At 40.4% G+C, this 24,608-nt stretch overlaps 1 protein-coding gene across 2 annotated transcripts in view; it reads right to left on the bottom strand.

The window, feature by feature from the left end:
* LOC139478561 (prostaglandin E2 receptor EP4 subtype-like) overlaps positions 1 to 24,608 on the bottom strand; it is a 67,578-nt gene that overhangs the window by 36,579 nt on the left and 6,391 nt on the right. Inside the window, exon 1 of one of the 2 annotated variants that reach the window (XM_071261089.1) lies at positions 24,501 to 24,522. The exons of the other annotated variant lie outside the window; for it this stretch is intronic. The gene's annotated coding sequence lies outside the window, so the exon portion shown is untranslated. Of the gene's footprint in view, positions 1 to 24,500; positions 24,523 to 24,608 lie in introns of those variants that run through there. 2 annotated transcript variants of the gene reach the window in all.

Genomic DNA, 24,608 nt, shown 5'->3' with positions numbered 1-24,608 from the left:
TATGGAATTTACAATCATCTTAGCGCCACGACTGTAAGTCAGTGTTAAAGTATGGAATTTACAGTCATCTTAGCGCCACGACTGTAAATCAGTGTTAAAGTATGGAATTTACAGTCATCTTAGCGCCACGACTGGAAGTCAGTGTTAAAGTATGGGACTGACAATCATTTTAGCGATAAGATCGCTCTGTGGAATGGTGCCCTGGTGAAATGACTCCGCATTTAAGGAACCTGGAAAACAAGCCAATGATTTGATAAAGTCATATTCGTTCTTGTAATGTGAATTAAATTTTACAGGAAAACGTGTATTTAAATCAAGGCGTGTGCATCTGCATTTCAAGACTTACTGGTTGGATGCGATCGGCCTCAGTCAATATACAACTTGGAAGATGGGACTGAGTGCGTGTATACAAAGGCTGTTTTGACATGAAACAAACTACCACACGCGCACAAGAATAGCACTTCAAACAATATATGAAACTTCAGTAAAATCATGTAGTTGTAATGGGCATTAATTATATATTAAGTTACACTACATTCGAGGCTGTATCTGAAACGGTAATTGAATGTCATTCGCTCTCTTGAGATTTTGTTTGTTTGTTTGTCTGTTTGTTGTTCAACGCCCCACTCAGCAATACTCCAGCTATATGACGGCGGTCTGTAAATAATCGAGTCTGGACCAGACAATCCAGTTATTGATATCATGAGCATCGATCCACGCAACTGGGATACGATGACATGCATCAATTGCAACCAAGTCAGCGTGTCTGACCACCCGATCATGTTAGTCGCCTCTTACGACAAACACGGCAAGCATGGGTTGCTGAAGACCTATTCTAACCCGTATCTTCACGGGTAGCTCTCTTAAGAAGTTACATAGCATTCTTAACTTGATAGGCGTATTGTGGATTCTAATTTGAATGACTTGACAAGTCTGACAGCTGCATGCCACACATAATACTCCAACACATTACATTCATGTATGAACTTCTCTCTTAACCTGGGAACACTTCAGCTGATGAGTCGACGTCATTGGGCTCAGAAACTGTATAGCAACTTTTGCTTTTGAAGATTTCGAACACATTGTAGCCACACGGTCGACATTGTTTGTTAATTCTACTACATGCAAAGGGTACTGGCGTTATTGTATCTGTATCCCCAGGGGGCGGTCGGTTGGCCTAGTGGTTAAAGCGTTCGCTCGTCACGCCGAAGACCCGAGTTCGATTCCCGACATGGGTATAATGTGTGAAGCCCATTTCTGGTGTCCCCCGCCGTGATATTGCTGGAATATTGCTAAAAGCGGCCTATAACCTCTCACTCACTCAGTATCCTCATGGAACAATACAATTGGAACGTTATATACTGATCACTTTGTGGAAATGCCGCTGTTGCACAGGGTATTTCAACGGTGGTAGATCTCATGGGCTTCCCCCGCCTTCACAAGTAAAAAAAAAAGATGCTAAAACATGTTTTTCTTAAATGGCAAAGATTTTACTGGTCTCATAAAAAACCCAGCAATTAAACGCCCATTCATTCTTTACAAAAAGCTCTAACAGCTGACACGTTCAGTGTAAAGTTATGACATTTTTCACATCAAACGAATGTATACGTGTGTGCCTGTTGCGTCTAGCATCAACATGTTTCATCAGTGGCTTCCTGTTAAGTTTAGGTCTAGCGTGTGGCTACTACACAACTCTATGATAGCTTGCAAATCATTTTTAAAACTTTCATAATGAGTATCTACTGAAACACAGTATGTGAACTGAGTCTAAACTGTTTTAATTAGTCCAGAGAGTGAATAGGAAAATAATTCATTGTTCAAATATATGTAGCAAAAGGACGTTCATGCGTGACATAGAAGTACTCTAGAGTACTTAGAGGTGAGGTGAAATGGGGTTGAACGTCGCGTCCAAGATTATTGCACTTATATAGCGACGTGCATGTATGTGTGTGTGTGTGTGTGTGTGTGTGTGTGTGTGTCAGCTTGTACTAGTCCGGACTCATGCCGATTTATAGTGCTAGCTCACTGAGATACCATGCCGCAGTTTAACATGAATACCCAACTCAGACACAGAACACTGAATCCGAGCCGACCAGTCCTTGTTTTAGCCCCTTAATACTTAGAGCTAGACAGGGTAACAACAAGTACCATCTTTTAACGTCTTTTTGTATGACGCGGCTGGGGATCGAACCCCGGTCCTTCCGCTCTCCGGGCGGACGCTCTACCACTAGACCACGGAGGCGGTCAGAGTACTAAGTGCGCAATCAACGAAGTCACCCAGTCTCACCGAACCATCTCAGTCGCCACTTAAAAGCATAGTTCAGTTGGGACAACCCGGGTCCACATTGGACATATTGTTTATACTAGGAGATGTGTTAATGTTTGAGTACAGTGCCTGGTGTCCCCCGCCGTCATATTGCTGGAATATCGCTAAAAGCGTCGTAAAACCACACTCACAGACTCACTCACTCACTGTGGACAGAAAATCAAAACTTGGCCAGAGACACAAGTGGCGGATGTCATCAGCCGGTGGGGTACGTCTGCAGACAATCTACTGATCTCGACATTGTGACCACTCAATTAACGTCTCAATTAAGAGTAAAACACATAATATGTCCATGACAGTATTTCTCAACATTTGATGGATACTGATTGTGGCGGGATTTGTTTTTTTGGGCTTAAAAATAGATTTTTGTTCTTCACATTTAAGTTTTAGAAAAAAACGAGCGCTGCAATATTAACACGTTTCGCCCAACGCTTGCTTCAAAATTATCACGTTTCTCTGAGGGACCGACCATTTGATATTCTGGAGGATAAACTGCCTGCCACAATAATGACAATATTGCAAGGTGTTTTTCTTTGAAAATTTCAAGGATCATAGCTTTTAATAAAAAAATCTGTTTTTTAAGCTGTACCTGAAAAATATTATATCTCAATACAAATCCCAAATTAACACATTCCTTTAACGCTTGATCGCTTCACCATAAACGCTTCCCTCTAACGCTTGATTGCTTCAACGTTAACACGTTCATCTAGCGCTTAATCGCCTCGCCATAAACACGTTCCTCTACCGCTTAATCGCCTCGCCATAAACACGTTCCTCTAACGCTTGCTTCAACGTTAACACGTTCGTCTAACGCTTAATCGCTTCGCCATAAACACGTTCCTCTAACGCTTTATCGCTTCGCCGTAAACACGTTCCTCTAACACTTGATTGCTTCAACGTTAACACGGCCCTCTCACCCTTGATTGCTTCAACGTTAACACTTCGCTCTAACGCTTAATCGCTTCACCATAAACACGTTCCTCTAACGCTTAATCGCTTCGCCGTTAACACGTTCCTCTAACGCTTAATCGCATCACCATAAACACGTTCCTCTAACGCTTAATCGCTTCAACGTTAACACGGCCCTCTCACGCTTAATCACTTCGCCGTAAACACGTTCCTCTAACGCTTAATCGCATCACCATAAACATGTTTCTCTCACGCTTAATCGCTTCACCGTAAACACTTCGCTCTAACGCTTAATCGCTTCACCATAAACACGTTCCTCTAATGCTTAATCACTTCACCATAAACACTTCGCTCTAACGCTTGATCGCTTCACCGTAAACACTTCGCTCTAACGCTTAATCGCCTCACCATAAACACGTTCCTCTAACGCTTAATCGCCTCACCATAAACACTTCCCTCTAACGCTTAATCGCTTCACCATAAACACGTTCCTCTAACGCTTGATTGCTTCACCGTAAAAACTTCCCTCTAACGCTTAATCGCTTCACCATAAACATGTTCCTCTAACGCTTAATCGCTTCACCGTAAACACTTCGCTCTAACGCTTAATCGCTTCACCATAAACACGTTCCTCTAACGCTTGATCGCTTCACCATAAACACTTCCCTCTAACGCTTAATCGCCTCACCGTAAACACGTCCCTCTAACGCTTAATCGCTTCACCATTAATATGCTACTCAAATGCTTCATTGCTTCAACATTAACCTGCTACTCAAACGCTTGATTGCTTCAACATTAACATGTTCCACTAAATTTATTATCTAGCATGATCATCGCTTCGGTGTGAATTTGTACTCAAAGTTGGACCTTTCCAAGTAACAACCAAGGAATGTTCATCATCAGCCATAAATGCCGTCGAGGGATCGCAATAGAATGTCTATTTTAGGGGAAATCGATTTCAGCGGAATTATTTTTACAGTGAAAGATGAAGAGGTGAACATATATTATAAAACAAAATTATTTCTCGGTCAATTATTTTGAAAAGAAACATTCAATTCACCATTCAGCACCATGCCCGTGCTTGTGGGATGCACCAAATTCGTCAAAGTCCAAGACCTGCATCCTTTCGGGCTTTCCTCTCATCAAGCTGACTGGCCGAAACTTTACGGAAATACTGTTCAAAGCGGCGACAACTCCTCCCTCACTCAAATTGAGTGAGTGAGTGAGTATGGTTTTACGCCGCTTTTAGCAATATTCCAGCAATATCACGGCGGGGGTCACCAGAAATGGGCTTCAGACATTGTACCCATGTCGGGGATCGAACCCGGGTCTTCGGCGTGACGAGCGAACGCTTTAACCACTAGGTTACCCGACCGCCCTCACTCAAATTGAAAAAGACAATATATTGTTAAACGGTTTACAAGCTTGATGAATTATTTCTTTCAAATGGATTGCATAGGCTTGAAAGGGCGTTGACAACTAAACTGAAATTCAACTCCTCCAACATGAACATTGTAGTGGCTGTGAGTTCACTTGTTATCGGTATGCGTTAATCGATGTCATCTACATGTAAGGAATTTCTGTAAGCTTGGGTCATGTCTTAGGGTTAAATATCTACGTGTATCCGTATATGGATTCAACATTGTCAAGGTTTCGCAAATCATTTAGACATCGATAGTGCCGTTTATTCCAAACAGCGCCGAGAAACTGGGGGTTTCTTAACAGCTAAGTTAACAGTCACTGTTTTCTGGACTGTAACATTTATTCAGATAATGCTCCATGGGAAAGTAATTCTCTCACAACACGACCATTATTGCAGACACACATACAGAAAGGGTTCATTGCTGCATGTAATGAATTGTTTTTGCCACTTTACAATCACCCTCGGTATCAAGCATCACGTTCCACCAGTCTGACAGCTTCATTACACTGTGCACCTGCTTGCATCTACATAAGAGGCTTCCTGGTCTACAGCACGTACAGGTGAAGAAACGTGCCATGTGCACGCACTGCAAGAAGCGGTTTTATTACCATAACGGGGAAACAGAAATAGTTGACATCAATTTGAAAAACAGACGTGGAAGGGTTAAAAACTGAAAACAAACAAGGTTTCAATGATTTAAGATGCAAGTATACACATAAATCTCCATTCACAAATACGCAAGCAGAACACAGAGAAAGAGACACAGAGAGAGAGAGAGAGAGAGAGACAGACAGAGAGACAGACACATACATACATACATACATACATACATACATACATACATACATACACAAACACATACATACATACATACATACATACATACATACATACATACATACACACACACATACACAAACACATACATACATACACACACAGACAGAGATACTAATACACACACATACATACATACATACACACACACAGACAGAGATACTAATACACACACATACATACATACATACACACACACAGACACACACACAGACACACACACACATACATACATACACTACATAATACAGAATATAATACTAATTGTTTATAGGTGTTGACATTAATTTTATATTGCTCTATAAAAGTTGGTGTGCGACAGGGGTAGGTAGATTGTCCTTTACAGTGCTGCTTGACAATGGTAGAAGGATCTGTACCGAAACGTCGCTATTACACTATAATAAAGAAGTTGTTTTCCATAAAGTTTTCGTCCACTTTATCATCCGTCACCTTCTCAGAAATGTCTATGAAACAATTTGACCTTACCATTAAATTACATCACCACACCCTCCCCAAAATACGACTCTGAAGGATTGCTTCTCAAACAAAACACTTCACCTAGTAATCTAATGTGCATAATATTATTGATAATGCGCCAAATCTACACCCTAAAGTATTTTCAAATCGCTCTATGACAACCCCGGTTAATGGATCAGTGTGCATTCAATTTTCAGTCTTAGCTGCCTGTGAGGCGCTAGAAGGTTAAGAGTTAAGACATTACTACCATATCCTTCCGGATGGGACCTACATTCATAATCTGAACATGTATGTATAATTATGTATATCTATACAAGGTATTCTATATTCACACAGTACAGTACTTGGAGCTCGAAATGGTTCCGACTCGATTAATCGTTGATCTTTGTATCGCATCTCACTATTCTGTCATGTGTCAAGTTCATCGCTACCAGAGAGATTGCTGATGACCGGTTCTACATGTATGTCTACCAAAGCCAAGCTTTCGCAACCGCGTCAGATACGTGAAGATGCACACTCTAAGCAGTTACCCCTCAACACATGGCTAACATTTACTGGATACGACCCTGTGTGAAAATACACAAATGTGTTCCTTCACTACGCAAGTCTACAAATCTTACAATCACATTGATACATTTATGACGTTTTGTAACTCTATACATCTTATTTTCTCTGATAAGGCCATTTACCATAGATTTCATTGTATGATAGGAATCTAATTACCAGTTCTTCAAACCATTACCTTGGATGGGTGGCACTGATGATAACCCATTTGATGTAAACTTTCACCCAAACTAACAGCTTGAACGTTTACAGTGATATATCTACAGCATGGTACACGTTTAAAGTGATATATCTACAGCATGGTATACGTATATATCTCATTATATCACAAGAACACAAACATTAAGGCATGTGTTCTGCAGTTTTGATGTTGAAGATTGAAACGAAATAATCTGAGGCGGTACATAGAATTTGTATTTGGAACCTACAAAGATAAACAGGTATATTGGGCGTGTTGATTGTCATCCCATATTTAATTAAAATATACACATTTTTTTAATTTAATTACATTTACCAATATTTCATCATCCATGATCATCGTGTTTCAATGATCATGACAATTCATAATAATAACCTTTAAAAAGGAACGGCGTATTTTGTCGCCATTGAAATAAAAATCTGCACTCACTGAAAAATAAAACTAATCATTCGTCATGCCAATCAAATAGTCAAAAAATCATTCGTCATAAAACAGTTCTATGTCTCATGACAAAAAACTATGTCGATCAGGCATTTCCTGAAAAGAATTTACTCTGTCGATGTAGAGCATTTATATATGAGCGGCACGTGTGATATCCTTCATGCAATATTCAGCATCAGTTTGCTTGCGGGAAATACCATACGGTCTGAGGAACCATTTTGAAATACCTTGCAAGATGTCCATCTAGAAGCACTTCCTGGAACTATTTACGTGGGTAATTGGGTGTAACCCGTGTATCTTCTTTCTAGGGCTCGACAGCATGCCTGGGACCGTCTGATAACATCTCGCGGGCAGAGTGGGGAGAGATATCGACTCTTTCTCCATCTGGCGGTGTATGTACTCCCTACAATCTGGAATTAATTCACTAATACTACTGGGAGATCCCAACGATATAAACAATGTTGCGCGCATATTCGTTGTATTGGTCGACAACATTCCTCACCCATTTTACTTATAACCATAAAATTATATTCTATGATTCTCATTGTTTAATTACTGCGGAATATTAATGCTAATAGTTAGTGATATATGTATTAACATTTGCACAGAGTCTTATTTGTTATCATGTCATTTTTGATGCATGTTGTTGTCACTACACCTTATTTCAATAGTACGTTATAATTATAATACAAGCACGTTTCTCTTACACGTCTTCTCCGTAGGCATTTATGGCGGATTAAACTCTTCTTGTCAATGTGTTCGTTTCAAATTGGGATCGGATGTGTGTCCTGGCAGATTGTATTGGTATCTACAGATGATTTGTTTGGTCCAGACGTGTTCAAAGCAGCGTTAAACCACTCACTCACTCGTTCAATGACAGCGTGATGTTCACCTGTCGTGGCCTGTTGTTAGTCCCGACTGCAGTGAAAGACAACATTCACACAGCCAGGCACACAAATAGTTCTGTCCTGTACAGTGTTGCAAAGGTAAATCAATCTATTTAGCTCGAACAGCTGTTGTCATTCCTGGGAAATTTATTCACTTGTTTTGTTGGTGCGGTTGGAGAGAGTATGTGTGACAAATATTGTACATTCGTTTTACCATCCAAGGGTATAGGTTTATTCATTTGATGTCTAGTTTTCGTCTAGTATCTGGCTGTACACTAGTCTTCTTTTAAATTTTGGAAGTTCCGGGGTTCGATCCCCGGCCGCGTCATACCAAAAGACGTTAAAAGGTGTAACTTATCGTTACCCTGTCTAGCGCTCGGCATGAAGGGGCTAAAACAAGGACTTGTCGGCTCGGAGTCAGTATTCTGTGTCTGAGTGGGATGTTCATGTTAAACTGCGGCATGGTCTATAAATCGGCATCAGTCAGGACAAGTACAAGCAGCCACACGCACACACAAGCACGCACGCACGCCCGCACGCGCGCGTGCATGCACGTCGCTATATGAGTGCAATAATCTTGGACGCGAAGCTAAACCCCATTTCACCTCACATCTTTCAATATTATTTTTTTTAAATTAAATTCACTCAGTGCACATTATTTATCGGGCAATGTTTACATAAAAAGCTTTGTAGTTTTCAAAAAGTGTTTACTCAATGTACATATGGATCAGTGTTACTTATAACATCCTTGTTATTGTTCTGTAAGAGATTTATAAGTATAAAACGCGTACAGCTAACAAGCCTAGATATTTACATGTTCTTTGTCTTCATGTAATGATCACAGACAGGAAAACATGCATTTCAGTTTCAAAATAATGTAAGCCGTAGGCTTTACGATGTATACACAAGCTTCGGTGATACTCCACCTTATCATAACGACCGGTTTCAACGGTTAATTTAGAAGTACTGTTTCTAAATCGAGATACAACCATATACTTTCAAGTGTCAGAACATAAATATTTTTCGACGTGTTAAAGTGTTCATAATAGTAGCACTTTGATGAATCATTTAAAGAGGTCTGTAATGATTCGTTGCAAAGTATAAGACAATCTTTGTATATAAATAAATAAAATGTATTGACATAACCAACGTCTTGACTTAACAACACACAGCCAAATCCATACTAACAAAGTGTAATTTTCATTTTTTTGCCCAAATTATAACCCCTCTATCATCTATGGATTTTAGCATAGTGGAACCTTGATGTGGTAATGTGTTATGTGGAAGCTGAAATACTCCACACCAATAATTTGTTGACCCGTGCCATGTACATGTTGCAAGGGGAATCTGCCATATTCACCTAGTTCCATGCCATTAAATGAGGGGCGGTCGGGTAGCCTAGTGGTTAAAGCGTTCGCTCGTCGAGCCGAGGACCCGGGTTCAATTCCCGACATGGGTACAATGTGTGAAGCCCATTTCTGGTGTCCCCCGCCGTGATATTGCTAGAATATTGCTAAAAGCGGAGTAAAACCATACTCACTCACCATTAAATGATGTTCTACAATTCTTAACTTGTATTTACAAAAGCGTAAATTACAGATTAAACAATTGTACAATGAGAGGTTGCCCAGACTTCAGAATCACAGCGTAGATTCGGAGTTATCAGTGAATTTAAAATTTAAAATACCAGTAAGTCAGAACAACTGATGTTGCCAATCTCCTTTGAAAACAAATTACAGTCAAAACTACCTTTTTGGCGTGTGATACTCATAAGTCTGATTTCTACTCCATACAAGTCTGGATGTAAACACCGGCCCTAAGTGTCTGTAGAATGAGAATTATTTTCATACCTAATTCAAGGGCATTTGTCTTTTTCTGTAGTTGAATATAAAACGCCATGCAAGAGAATATCCAGTCTTCATTAATCGCCGAAACCGATACCATTTCTTATAATATTATAAAACTAACGCTCAATATTTGCACACATATCTAACAGTAATCATTAAACAGTTATTTTCGCTTGAGCGTTGTACACAATATACTTCGTTTCGTTTTCGCCACACTGAACTGAACATTCTATACAGTATGCTTCTTTGTCAGTGACTGGATATGGATACATATCGCGTTAGGAATATTCCATAACGACGGGACCACCTCCGTGGCCAAGTGGTAGAGCGTCCGCCCGGAGAGCGGAAGGTCCGGGGTTCGATCCCCGGCCGCGTCATACCAAAATACGTTAAAAGATGGTACTTGTTGTTACTCTGTCTGACACTCGACATTAAGAGGCTAAAACAAGGACTGGTCGGTTCGGAGTCAGTAGACTGTGTCTGAGTGGGGTATTCATGTTAAACTGCGGCATGGTATCTCAGTGAGCTAGCACTATAAATCGGATTAGTACAAGCAGCCACACACACATGCACGTCGCTATATGTGGCAATAATCTTGGACGCGACGTTAAACCCCATTTCACCTCACCTCACCATATGCATACATGCACCAGACAACAGGTTCACATTGTACTCAAATGGGGCATGAAAATGAATCTTAGCGTGACAAGATAAGCCTAGCCTACCACCCATCACGCTCTCGATAACATTACTTCTCTGGCGTTGACGTTTTGAAACACTGGAGTAAAAGTAATTTTATTCACTCTTTTTGACAACCCTAATTAGTCAAACACGGATGATATAAGCCAAGCTACATGATCTTAAAGGCACTCGTTAAATCCAACTAGGCCATCAGAATATAGAACACTAACTCAAAGCAACGTATACAGGTAAGAGCAAGCTCCGCATTCGCACAAGCCTAGCAAACCCATGCTGAGTTTTGGCCTCAGTGTTGGAATCTTCCCAATAGAATTTGGTGCTAATGAATACCAGGCTTCTCACCACCGTTACAGGGAAGCGTGTTCCCCCCGGAGTAATGCGGTATTTATGCTGGATTAAACATTGATACACGAGACATGTAAATATTTCCACTAACCGCGTGTAGTCACAAGTGACCTTTATACCTTATAACGAAGGTGAGATGTATGTTTCTGGGCAGATGTGTTCAATAGAGGTTTGGTTTAGAACACTGTATCACGTTTGTTGTTGTGGACTCTTACCAGGTTCATAAGGGTTATGATTTTTGTTAACACGTATCTTTATCGCAAACTTTGGAAACTACCTCTTAGATAGAGGTGTGGCGAAATGGGGTTAACGTCGAGTTCAAGATTATTGCACTACATATACGACGTGTCTGTGTGCGGCTGTTCGTGCAACTTAGGCCCGTTTTATAGTGAGATACCATGACGCAGCATGGGGACCCCACTCAGATACTCCGAGTCGACCAGTCCTTGGTTTGTCCCTTAAATGCCGAATTCCAGGCAGGGTAACAACGTTAACACCAGACAGCATCTTTTACCGTCTTTGGTATGACACATACAACCAGCAGCCTTCTGATCTGGGAAGACGCTGTGTCCACCAGACCAAGGAGGTGGTCTTGTTCATATGCACATGGAGATTGACACATATATTATGTAATACACAATTCTCTTGTCGAGGGGATAATGTCATGATTGCATTGATGCTACCGATGACGATGACTTTTGAAGTAGACTCGACCATACTCTTTCCACGAAGATTCCAAAGAGCGTCATACGACTCTTGCTTCAGAAGTTGTTCAAAATTACAACATTCAAAGCCTCAGAAAAAGTTTCAAAACGTTTTATGGTAGACAGGAGGAAGACACATCAAAATTTAACGCAACGGTGGCAAAAAATGTTGAACGATGTAATTCCTAATTTTGTCTAGTACAATATGTTCCCATGTTTTAGATACACAATTCACTTGCCTTGCCTGTGTTTATGACGGGTGCCACCGATGCGGCAGGATACGCTCACCTTTTCGCGAACACCTGGAATCATCACTACGTGATAGTGATTCATAAACAGTATGCAGTTGGCATCGAACATTCGACTTTGCTTTTACCAGATTTCTTGTGGCTATGGGAAGGGCGTTGTCGCATTTATTTATTGATTGCATGACGACGGCGTATTGCAATATGCTGTTGAAAGAATGTTGATGGTGACAGTGCTGGTTGGCGACGGTGTATTGTGTTGGTTGCTGGCGGTGTGTTGTGTTGGTTGCTGGCTGTGTGTTGTGTTAATTGGTGGAGGTATGTTGTGTTGGTTGTTAATGTGTTTTGTGTTGGTCGGTGGCGGTATGTTATGTTGCAAGGTGGCGGCGTGTTATGTTGGATAGTGAGGGTTTGTTGTGCTGGTTGGTGGAGGTATGTTGTGTTGGTTGTTAATGTGTTTTGTGTTGGTTGGTGGCGGTATGTTATGTTGCAAGGTGGCGGCGTGTTATGTTGGTTGGTGACAGTGTGTTATGTTGTTTGGTGACGTTGTGTCGTGTTGGTTGGTGACGGTGTGTTCTGTTGTGTTAGTGGGTGACTGTGTGTTGTGTTGTGTTTGTGATATGACGGTGTATTGTGTTGGTGGGTGACTTTGTGTTATCTTGTGTCGGTTGGTGGCGGTATGTTGTGTTGCAAGGTGGCGGCGTGTTATGTTGGATAGTGACGGTGTGTTGTGTTGGTTGGTGAGGGTTTGTTGTGTTGGTTGGTGGCGTTGTGTTGTGTTGGTTAGTGACGTTGTGTTGTGTTGGTTGTTGGTAGTGTGTTGTGTTGTGTTAGTTGGTGACTGTGTGTTGTGTTTTGTTTGTGATATGATGATGTATTGTGTTGGTGGGTGACTTTGTGTTGTCTTGTGTCGGTTGGTAGCGGTATATTGCGTTGGTTGGTGGCGGTGTGTTGTGCTGGTTGGTGGCGGTGTGTTGTGCTGGTTGGTGGAGGTATGTTGTGTTGGTTGGTGATGGTGTGTTATGTTGGTTGTTGACGGTGTGTTATGTTGGTTGTTGACGGTGTGTTATGTTGGTTGTTGACGGTGTGTTGTGCTGATTGGTGGAGGTATGTTGTGTTGGTTGGTGACGGTGTGTTGTGCTGGTTAGTGGCGGTATGCTGTGTTGGTTGTTGACGGTGTGTTATGTTGGTTGGTGACGGTGTGTTATGTTGGTTGGTGACGGTGTGTTGTGTTGTTGGGTGACTGTATGTTGTGTTGTGTTGGTTGGTGCCAGTGTGTTGTGTATGTGGTATGACGGTGTGTTTATGGTATGTTGTATTGGTGGTAGTTGATATGTTGTGTACTGCTGACATTGTATCTGCAGGTGACGATATTTGTTATGGTATGACGATTATATGTTGTGTTAAAGTTGTATTAGTGCATGTCATCAGTAGATGAAAAGAATGTGATATAGGTCTTTGCAATTTACCCGAGAGCACGGGTATGGTTTTGACATCTCATAACAATCGGGTTGACACTTGGATTCGAACCAGCAATCAGCGTATAGCGGCACATGACTTATAAGTTACACTGAGCTACTGTTTACTGCTACTGTTTAAGCAGGGCCTCCTTAAAACGACGTCACCGTTCAACCTGAAGACGTGTTTCCTTACCGTGTTTCCTTATGAGAGACTTTGGATTTACCCTGAACGGATATTGGAAGGTCGATACACAGTACTGGTGGACGCGAACATGTACATTCACATCTATCTATGTTGCGCATCAGTGCGCTATTCGCTTGGTTTATGTAAAAATCATTATTCTGTTCAATTTTATTTCCCTTTGGTTTAAGTAACTGTTGTTAGCGATGGGTATAAAAAGGTGATTTGTACTTTTCTCTCTCAATGCTTGGTTTATCATTTCCGTTCTCAACTGTCCATTTCATTTATAAACATTTAACCATTTACTGTTCTGTGCAATAGGAGAGCACTTATTAATCTGTAAGCGAGTTTTTATTTCTGTATATTATATTTAACTATCCGAAAAATTCAAAAGAGCTCATAAAAATTAGTATAATAATTGAATTTATAATAGTCTACTATATATGCGCATGAATTCGGCTTTGACGATAATATTTGTTTTTGTCATAAACAGGTCTTGTTGATTAACTAATGTGTATCCATTAATGCATCTGTGTTCTGACATAAATGTAAACGTAGCGGTATCACCTAAACCAATCTATCAAAATAACCGCACAGCGGGCGCGTGTTTTCTCAGCTCAGATGCTCCAGGTGGTATTGTTTTCGGAACCAGTTTGATCATTATCACGTTCGATTATTTAAATGTAATTCGATATTTATCAAACCATTAACATATGTCATGTGTGACACTATTTTGAATCTGTTGAATAGGAGTGAGCGAATAACCGATTGGACTAATAGTGAGTGAGTGAGTGGTTTAACGCCGCTTTTAGCAATATTCCAGCAATATCACGGCAGGGGACACCAGCAGTGGGCTTCACACATTCCACCCATGTGGGGAATCGAACCCGGGTCTTCGTCGTGACGGGCGAACGCTTTAACCGCCCTGATTGGACTAATAAGCCAATTAGGGTTAAAAACAGCTTATTTGTGTATTTTGTAATATATCACGGTGGTCTGCTTTTAAGGGAGAAAACGCAGACGTTCACCACTTGCTGATACTGATCGGATCTGGTAATGGCAGACCACAAATCATAAACAGAATGGATCTGGGATTCGAGCCTGTAGCCATGGGCATCTGCCAGCTGAAGAAACCAGGTCAAAGCAACAAAATCTTAAAAACCTTTCGAGTGCAAAATACAAATGGCTTACCATAGTTGTTTTCAGATCAAAGAGCTAATCTGCAAGTTGCCAGATTTCTATCTTCAATGGCTTTTAAGACAGTGTGCTTTCAGTTGTCCCAATTGTTCGTCCATGTCAAATAGTGATGGAAAAAATCTGTTCAGTAAGTTGAGTTTTAACATACAATCAGCCTTTATCACCATCAACTTTCAACGCTGTGTATCGCTTCTTCGGAATTATAAATGTCTTCCAGGACTTCAAAGAGAAAACCTGCACGTGTCAGTTAACAGTAAAGTATGGCTTGTATATATCACGCATTCCACAACTGCACGTCCGCAAGTTATCCCCGAACTCGTTAAAGTCATAATAACTGTTAGTTTCACCGTTCAAAGCGGTGGTGAAGCTCACTCACTCACTCACTCACTCACTCACTCACACACAAAATAATATCCGAGTGTATGCATTTTGAATAAAACACATTGACGCTTAGCTCTCTATCTGTGTTTTGTAGATAAATAACGTTCGTCATAATGTTTAATTATCTCAACCCAACCTCGGCAACATGTCATGTTTAATCCATAGAAGCTATGATGGTTGTTGAACCTTATAAATACACTACAATATCCTCTCCATCATGCTGTGAATGAAAGATGTAAACATTAGGAAACAGCTATCAGCAACTTACTGACCTCGGTATTGCCGTTTAATGGTCAAATCTGCACAGTCTAGCAAACTGATCTCAAATACATCGATGGTTAAACGTAAGCTAAATATTTATTTGAGTTTCTAAAAAAACTTAATTAAGAATTGACTTTCACTTTGTGTGAGAACATTCATAGAGGGAGGGCCAAATTGAACTCACACAAAGTGAAAGTCAATTCTTATAATTTTTTATCACAATTTCTTACCTCAAAGGATGGAGGCCAAGATCTAAACAGAATTTTATTTAGTACGTGTGTCTTCATGTTTACACTGACAGCCATACAACAACCAGCTATATCGCGGAGTAAAATAGTTCCTCAAAAAGAGAGATAACATGAGCGCATGGATGCACAACTAGCTCTTCAGAAACATCTTACGCAGCACATGAGTTCAAATCATATCCTCATTAGATGAGAAAGTTCTGAACTACCTCAGTAAGTCAGTCACAATGACAGCGCGTCGTAATACATTTACATCAAGTACAAGACGTCAAAATGGCCGACACGATAAACGTGACGGGAGAGATTTCCGAAGTTGTTAAATAACCACTGGCGGTTACATGTGTTAGTTATCATTGATGAACTGGCCGATCATTGAAAGGTGAATAAAGATGCGTCAAACAGACACTAAGGTAAATTCATAGATTGCTGGAGACGGTCAGTGCCAGCCTAGACACGAATCCAGTCGATACTACGATAGTTTAGATGTACATTTCTTCGTTTGTTCATTAGGACAGGCCGTAGCGAGGATATTCGTGAACAATCATGCAGTCACGCTCTCTGACATTTCTCAATGTATACTGAAACGCTGAGACCAAGAATAAAGATTCTAAATGATCAGATAGAACGCTTGTGTATGTTTTCGTGCTAGGGAATTCCCAGGGGTTTCCCAAGGAATGTGGAAGTAGTCCGTCAGTGTTTACGTCATTTCAAGAACACGATCTCGTGAAAAACGTATGAACGACAAATTGTGTCCAATGGAAAAGCCGTATATCGTGTAAACTTCAAATTAAAAAAATATCATGTAATGGCCATACAGTGGAATCCTAGACGGGACATTGTCGCGTTGTCGCTTTAAAGCGTTTTGGTTGATTTTGAAACTTTTTGTTTGTTTTTGTAAGGGTGACAATGCGACAACGCGACAATGTCCCTTCTAGGATTCCATAATATACCGATATGGATATTGTTAAAAGCACAACAGAAACAACCAGCACCACACCAAGAACCTGCGTGTATCTTGTACAGGGTTGTATTAACATCAGATATCAGAGTAGCATTATGACGGTGGTGGATGTGAACGTGAAGAGGCTGTGTTGGTATAGATAAGACCTTGTGTAAACAGGTCAAATCGAATCCGACAAATAAGTCTCTCGCTATGATAAACTAATGATATCAACAGATGCATCTTGTAATAATCACGACATGATGCCCATTTAGTCCATTTGTATATCATTGAGTGTAAACAGTGTCCAGATAAGTAATTTATATAATTATAATTATGATTTATTTGGTAAGCTATGTGTAGCAATTGTCACAAACACCGTGCAGATGGAAAATGTCAAATCTACAATATTTACCTTTCAGAGATAACTATCCTTTTGACATTGGACCCGTGAAGATCCGGGTAGAACTGATCTTCAGCAACCCATGCCTACTGTAAAAGGGAACTTTAATTATCGTAAGAGGCGACTAACGGGATCGGGTGGTCAGGTTCGCTGACTTGGTTGATGCATGTCATCCCAATTGCGTTGATCGATGCCCATGATTTCAATCACTGGATTGTCTGGTCCAGACTCGATTATTTAAAGAACGCCGTCATATTACTGGAATATTGTTGAGTGCGGCGTTAAAACAACAAACAAACCAAACCTTTTGATATTGTTTATATTTTGAGCCAAAAAAAATCAACTAATATTACCAAATTAATTGGTACATGCCCGTAATTTGGCAAGCAGAACATGACCGTTTAGGGTACTCTTTTGCATTTTGTAAATAATACGATAACGTATATAATTAACCGAGATCAATTCCATGTTTTAAATATTTGCTTGTTCTCTACCGCCGTGCTCAGTCGTGTCTGGACCAGACAATCCAGTGATTGATTTTATTACCAAAGATCCAAACCGTCGGGGACCAAGGACAGGCTATCAACCAAGTCACCGAGTCTGACAACCCTATCCATTAGGTCGCCTCTTACGACCAGCACAGGTTGCTGGGGACCCATCCTAACTTATTTCCACCAGATCAGTTTGACATTGATGTTTTGTATTCACTTGAACTTGGTCGATGTTTCTGCTGGTGCACTGGGGTTCCCGTGATTCAGCATAAGCTATGTAGCATTTATCAGTTATGCTGAATCTACAAAAAATGTTTAGGCACAGACATTAAAGGTGCCACTACTTATTGCAAAACGAACATGTTTTCTTAATAGTCTCTTCTTTATTTACAAGCAGCACTTTATACAGCAGATGTATTTTAAAAAATCAAATTGTTTTTAGTTTCAACAAAATGAGTAAATGGGCTCACGGGTCACTCAATTGTCTGGTTTATCGATCACTTGTTTGTCTTGTTTGTTTACAGGCCGATGACGCAAACACAGGTTACAAACACTTACTTTTTATAAAAATTGTGTGCGTGGCGGGTGGACTAGAAATGCTTACCCTTGTCGCGAACCCCTGGTGTCATCACAGGTTTCAGTGGTCTATCAATATAGTTTTTACGTCTATTTTGCCTTTTGCGACTTATGAAAGCAGTTTTGGCGAATAATCGAGACTGGCTATTCTACTCTAATACAGAAACAACTCAGGTGGATGGACAAAGTAGACGGAGTAGAAGTTGACGGATGACAAAGTAGACACACTTTATGGATAACAACTTCTTTAATTACTAAGAAGGCTTAACAACGGTATAACGATCTATACTGAAACGTCGTCTTCACAGTGATTAAAGTGTGTCTACTTTGTCATCCGTCAACTTCTAAGTAATGCCTATCGAACAATTCATCCATCGTCTACATGGACACGTGGAAATCAACCAGTCCTGCTTGACAGCGGTATAACGATCTATACTGAAACGTCGCCTTCACATGAATTAAAGAAGTTGTTATCCATAAATTGTGTCTACTTTGTCATCCGTCAACTTCTAAAAAATGCCTATAAAAAACTAAATGATAATTACCAAATGTAATTCATTGCCAAATGTGAGGAGTACACGTGGGGTTTACTTTTAATTTAACATGTTACCTCTCGAACTGGCATGTGACATTTCACCACTACCATAATGAGTAATATCTAAATTACAAATCAAGGGATGTGCATGTTGATGAACGGAAATCAATACGAATACACGTAGCCCGTGGATAGATTGGACCCTTATCACCAATAAAATCTACTGGAGCACTTTACCATATTGCATAAGCACTTTACACAGACGTAGCATAACATTATTACACACCAGTCGCTGTCGGCTGTCAAATCAATTTGGATTTACTCCTTCACTCACGAATCCAAAGAGAAGGGAGGGAATAACCCTCCCTATTTTGAAAATTCCCGTAAGCGGTGCAAATAAAAGCTACAAAATCTTCCACATTCATTTACAAATCTCTGCTAAAACGAGAGTGGATTGTACGTTTCTAACTATACTCACACGCAAACGAAACGCAAGTCGAGTATGCAGTATACATTTTATTTATTTTCAAAAGTAAAGACAAGAAATACTAATAGGGCAAGATTGACAACAACAAAATGACTGAAGACAGTTTAATGGATTAAATGGCAGATGGCATAATTGGGTTTTTTCAAATGTTAAGGGCTTACACAGTTTCGGGTCAATACCCAAAATGTCAGCCAATATCTGGTGTGACCACCATCACTGATCACTGCCACACATCTCCTGTACATTGGGTGGATCAGACGATTTGTGAAGGCGCTAGGGATACTCCTGCACACATCCAGAGCAGCTGTTCATCGACAGTTGCAGGGACTGGGCGCACATTGTGCAGACGCCTTTTAACCTCATCCCACAAGTGTTCGATGGGGTTCAGATCAGGGCTGAGGGCTGGCCATGGTAGAACACGGATGTTGTGTTGTTGCAGAAAGGCCATGGTAGCTCTGGCAATATGGGGACGAGCGTTGTCCTGCTGGAAAATGTGTTGTTGATGTTGCGCAAAAAATGAAACAACGTGGGGTCTGATCGATATACCGCTGAGCAGTGACGCCGTGTCCCCGACCTTGACCAACATTCAGAAAGCACATGGGTCCAAATCCCGCATTAAGTCCAATCCCTGCCCATATCATGACGCTAGGTCCACCCCATGGATCCCTTTCCACAACGTTTCTGTCAGCGAAACGATCACCTCAACGCCGCCAAATTCTGACTCTTCCGTCTGCATTGGAGACACAAACGCGACTTTTATAAGAGAAGATGGCACGCCTCCACTCAGGATGACGCCAATTGTGATGACCCTGTGCCCACTGAAGTCGTGCTTGTCGATGTCAAGGTTGGAGAACAGGACGACGTGCTGGTCGGCGACATCTGAGGTTGTTGGAACGGAGACTTCGGATCACAGTGTCCCGGCTAATGTGTCGATTATGTGTTCCTATGGTCTGTCGAGCACTTTCACTTGCGGTTAGGAACAGATGTCGCTGGTGTTGACGGGTAATCTGCCGATCTTGTCAAGGTGTGGTGACCCTAGGACGACCGCTCCGAGGAAGGTCATCTGTGGTCTGTGTAGCATTGTATCGATGCAGGAGACGGTAAATTGTTGTTATGTTAACGTTGAAATGACGGGCAAGAACTTGGACAGACTCTCCAGCTTCCAAACGTCCGATAGTCTGGTTTCTCTGAATTTGAGTTAGGCATGGCATTGTTGACCAAGGAGTGGTAGGTCCAAGAATCGGCCACAGTTTTATACCCACTACAGTCCGTGACAGTTCGCGCATTTTCGATTTCGCGAGAAATGGGTGCATCATACCCACATAATCGATTGAAATGGTGCGTTTTGGCGATTCGTTTTTTATGTTGCGTTTTTACTCGGGGCTTCCAAAATGCAACCAAAAATATTGATAAAACCATCAGGCTTCACTACATGCTAAAACTCGTATCAATTTATGGTACCGTGCTTGTCTCCAATTTTCTTAAAACTACTTGCGTTTCTTTTGCGTGTGAGTATAAATCACAAGCAGGTGTTTATGAATTACTATCAAATAGTGATGATACTTATACTTTGGATTGTACGTTTGTAACTATATCATGGGCAGGTGTTAATGAATCATTATCAAATAGTGTAGACACCAGGTGTCACTGTGTTTTTATTTCCTTACACTCTCCTCTATCCCCCTCAACCCTCCCTGTCCCCTACCACAGACTATCAAATGGTCTGTCTCTTTTCTCAGAGTTGTGATTACGTGTATTCACGGTGTCCGTACATTTTTTCCTTCGCTTACGTGCACCGAGCATTCTGTACAAATGTCATTCGTTGAAGTGATTTTTTAACGCATTAGGGAGCGAGGATTATTCTAATCTCCTTGTGGGAAAGATCTGTTTGGGGTTTCATCTTGAAATATATTAAGTATGTATATGTCTCCCGTTATCATAGCAAATATTCAATGTTCATTTCGATATATAAATTAAACGACTTCGGCGAGTAAAAAGAACTGAAGTGTGTACGCCATTTAGCCAAAGCTATAATACGCTGTCTGACGATCTAACATAAAGTAATCGAGCGCATAGTTTTACATCATACAGAATCAATAAATGTCACTAGACTAAAATATCCTTGTCAAGCTCTCGTGGCGTAACTCAAGTATCCAGTCTTGTCTTACACTGCCATAAACCAGGGACTGGATTACATTAAATGTTTCATTTTAGTTTGGTTTTAAGAAGTACATCTTGAGCGCATAACGTTTGAGGTCAAATAACGCCCATTGGCCAAGAGATAAGGGTATGAAGTCTTACATTGACACGGTGGTCAACGGATACTGTGTTAATACAGACCACTGTTTGAATAATATATGGTTTTCACATATATCTCATCATCTGAGCGTAACGATGTCCATCAACGGCACAGAATCACGTGTTCCTGTATAAATGATAGTCCTATTGCTTTCTGAACTTGCACGGAACCATTAAGACTTTCTATTTATACATTCGTGATTGTTGGTACCATGAATTATCCCTGATGTCGTTTACAGTTGTGCAAATATCCACCAATCAATTCTCTAAACGATTTCATTTTGAAATTTCCATCGGTCCTGAAAGACAAGACTCTCGTGTCGCGGCAATCCTTCGGGAGAGACTAAGATTCATGTTCAACATACGCTTGTCATACTTTGTGAATTATTGACATGGGATATGCCAGACTATTTGATTGAAGGGTTTATAAGGAGATATAGCCTTGTGAGGGTGCATACATGAGGCGTCAATGAATTGCAGGCTTAATCGGGGAAATGTGGTTCTTTGGACAAATGCGTTTCAGCCATGATGGAAGATCATTCAAATCTTTAGAATGGACACATGACAAAACACTTTTATAATTAAAAAAACAAATATACTTTATACATTTTGCTGGTACTGTGAATTCGTTTGATTTTGCCCCGCTATGAACAGTAATGTTAGAAATTCCACTGCATAATTTGATAATACAGGATAGTTATAGTTAATTAAGATTAAAATATGTCAAACTGGAAAATAAACTTCTAGATATCGATGTATTTGAAATCTCATTGAGCGCAGCATAATCTATGTGTAATATTTACGATGGGGCTTCATATACAGGATGCTACCATACTGCCAATAACTCTATTCTGTTTGACTGTTTCCCAAACTATATTACATATTCTTCAGAAATGAGTATCATTCTCAGTGTAAGTTGAGTGTTTTTCGTGTATCAGTACCAATGTAGATACGGGTCTTCAGCAACCCATTCTTGTCGTAAGAGGCGACTATCGGGATCGGGTGGTCAGGCTCGCTGACTTGATTGATACATGTCATCGTATCCCAACTGCGTAGATCGAAGCTCATGGTGTTAAAGACTGGCTTGTCTTGTCCAGGTTCGATGATTTACAGACCTCCGACATGTAGCTGGAATGTTGCTAAGTGCGGAATTAAACAACAAACAAACAAACAAATTAAGAACGCAAATACAATTTGTTCTGTCTTACGATTGTAAATACAGTCTACCGAATGTTTCACACACATGATTCGTCAAACTGAAGCTTAATTCCTCATCAATTGGCAGCTGACACTGCATGGCATGACCGTAAAGTATATCAGAGCGGTGAATGATTAAATGCTTGTACAGAGTTCTGGCTTTGGCCTAAATGAAATAAATGCAACCATCATTCCACCGCCAGTTCAATGTCCCCGAGCTCAGATTGTTTGATACACAAAGGCTTATACAGTTTGTTAGATAACGACACATTAACTCCGCAAAACTAATATCCTTTGTGAAAACATGGCCATAATATCATCTAGGGTCTCTTTCGAACCGTATTAATAAACGTTCAATGTTTCCCTTGAGATTATATGTCTTTATAAAATCAGTTTTGAACACAAAATATGCTAGAAATCATCGAGGCATATCTCCATAACCCTTTATAGTACTCGGTGCACTGGACTGCACCTGGATACGTATTGGACATCGAGACACTAATTGTTACACTTGTTTACTGCTGCAGTGGGGATAATCGACTCATTGTAATAATGTCTAGCCTGTATTGAGTGGGGCGGTGGGGTAGCCCAGTGGTTAAAGCCAAACGGGTACATTGTGCCTGTTGTGTGAAGCTCATTTATGGTATCCCCAGCGGTGATATTGCTGGAATATTGCTAACAGTGGCGAAAAACTATACTCACTCACTGACTCACTGTACTGAGTGAATGAGTGAATGAATGATGTGTACCGCTACTGTCAGCAACATTCCAGATGCACCATGCATATAAATTAACAGTCGACACCCGGCAAACCAGTTACTGAACACTGGTCAACGATCCATGGTGGCACGCAATCAGCAATGTCAGAAGGTATGCCCATCACGACTCTTAGGACAAACATGGGTTATTGGGAACATATCTGCCAAGGAATACTCACAGTATCAGATAGCTTTGATAACATATATATGACATCAGGATTGCATTCAAATGTTTCACATTGACAAGAAATTCATTAAGAACACTATTGTAGATTTATACCTGAATAACGACTACTGTTATTAACAGTAAATGTTAAGTTATAGTTGAGATTGAAGGGGTCGCTGAATGTTGTTCAACGTTCGGGATCTTATAAGGTAATGATCGTGATCGAAGGGTACCATATGTTCCAGTGTTTATTCAGGGAGATAATTGACTTGCCTGTGCATGCGTTTGTGACGGGTGTCACCGTTGAGGCAGGAAACTCTCGTATTTTAAAGAACATTTGTATCATTACTATATGATAATGGACATGGTTTTGTCGTTTATATTATATTTTATCATTACTAAGTTGACGTGTATAAAATGTATATATTAAACAAGTTTAAGAGCGAAGGTTCTCTACATCTACATTATTTGATTATGTAAAGGAATAATAAAGCAAATTCTGCATTGATCAATGTATTATGAATGTCCGAGTCCTACTGCATTAAGTGTTATAGTGACATTAAGTCTAAAACAGTTGTTAAAAAGTACCTTTTTAACTGCACGTAAATTGGAAGGTTTGCACGCGATTGGAAAGTTTGTAACCATGTATTTAACGCCACAGTAGTCAATTCAACAATACATGTAGATCACGGCACTCTGTATGTCAATAATTGAAATCAGGGACAGATACACGAATACTTGTTAGCGTAATGAATAACTGACACATATCATCTTACATGATCAGTAAAGGTGAATACTGCATACAGAAAATGTGCTTATCATCAATTTTGTGCAAGAATAAATGAAACATAAGCGATCTTGTTAAAAAGCCTCAGTGCACTGTACATCCGAATTTACTCAAAGCTATGCAGAACAGACCAGGTCGTCCCTACTGTCTACATGTACTTGTTATCTGCAAACAAACTGACCATCTAATTGTACTCGATAACACAAATAAACAATTAAAATGACGTTATCTTACCGTCTATACACGTTTCGTCCCATCAACGACAAAGATAGGCCAAACTGATGCAGCATGTAGTGAAATGTATTGATTTAGTGTCTATCGTGATAAGCCCCGGGAAGCCAG

The sequence above is a fragment of the Haliotis cracherodii genome, unplaced genomic scaffold (assembly GCF_022045235.1).
Source record: "Haliotis cracherodii isolate W230 unplaced genomic scaffold, xgHalCrac1.p SCAF_4, whole genome shotgun sequence".
NCBI classification, from domain to species: domain Eukaryota; kingdom Metazoa; phylum Mollusca; class Gastropoda; order Lepetellida; family Haliotidae; genus Haliotis; species Haliotis cracherodii.
The sequence above is the reverse complement of the archived record's forward strand: the minus strand, read 5'-3'. Positions and strand labels throughout refer to the sequence as shown.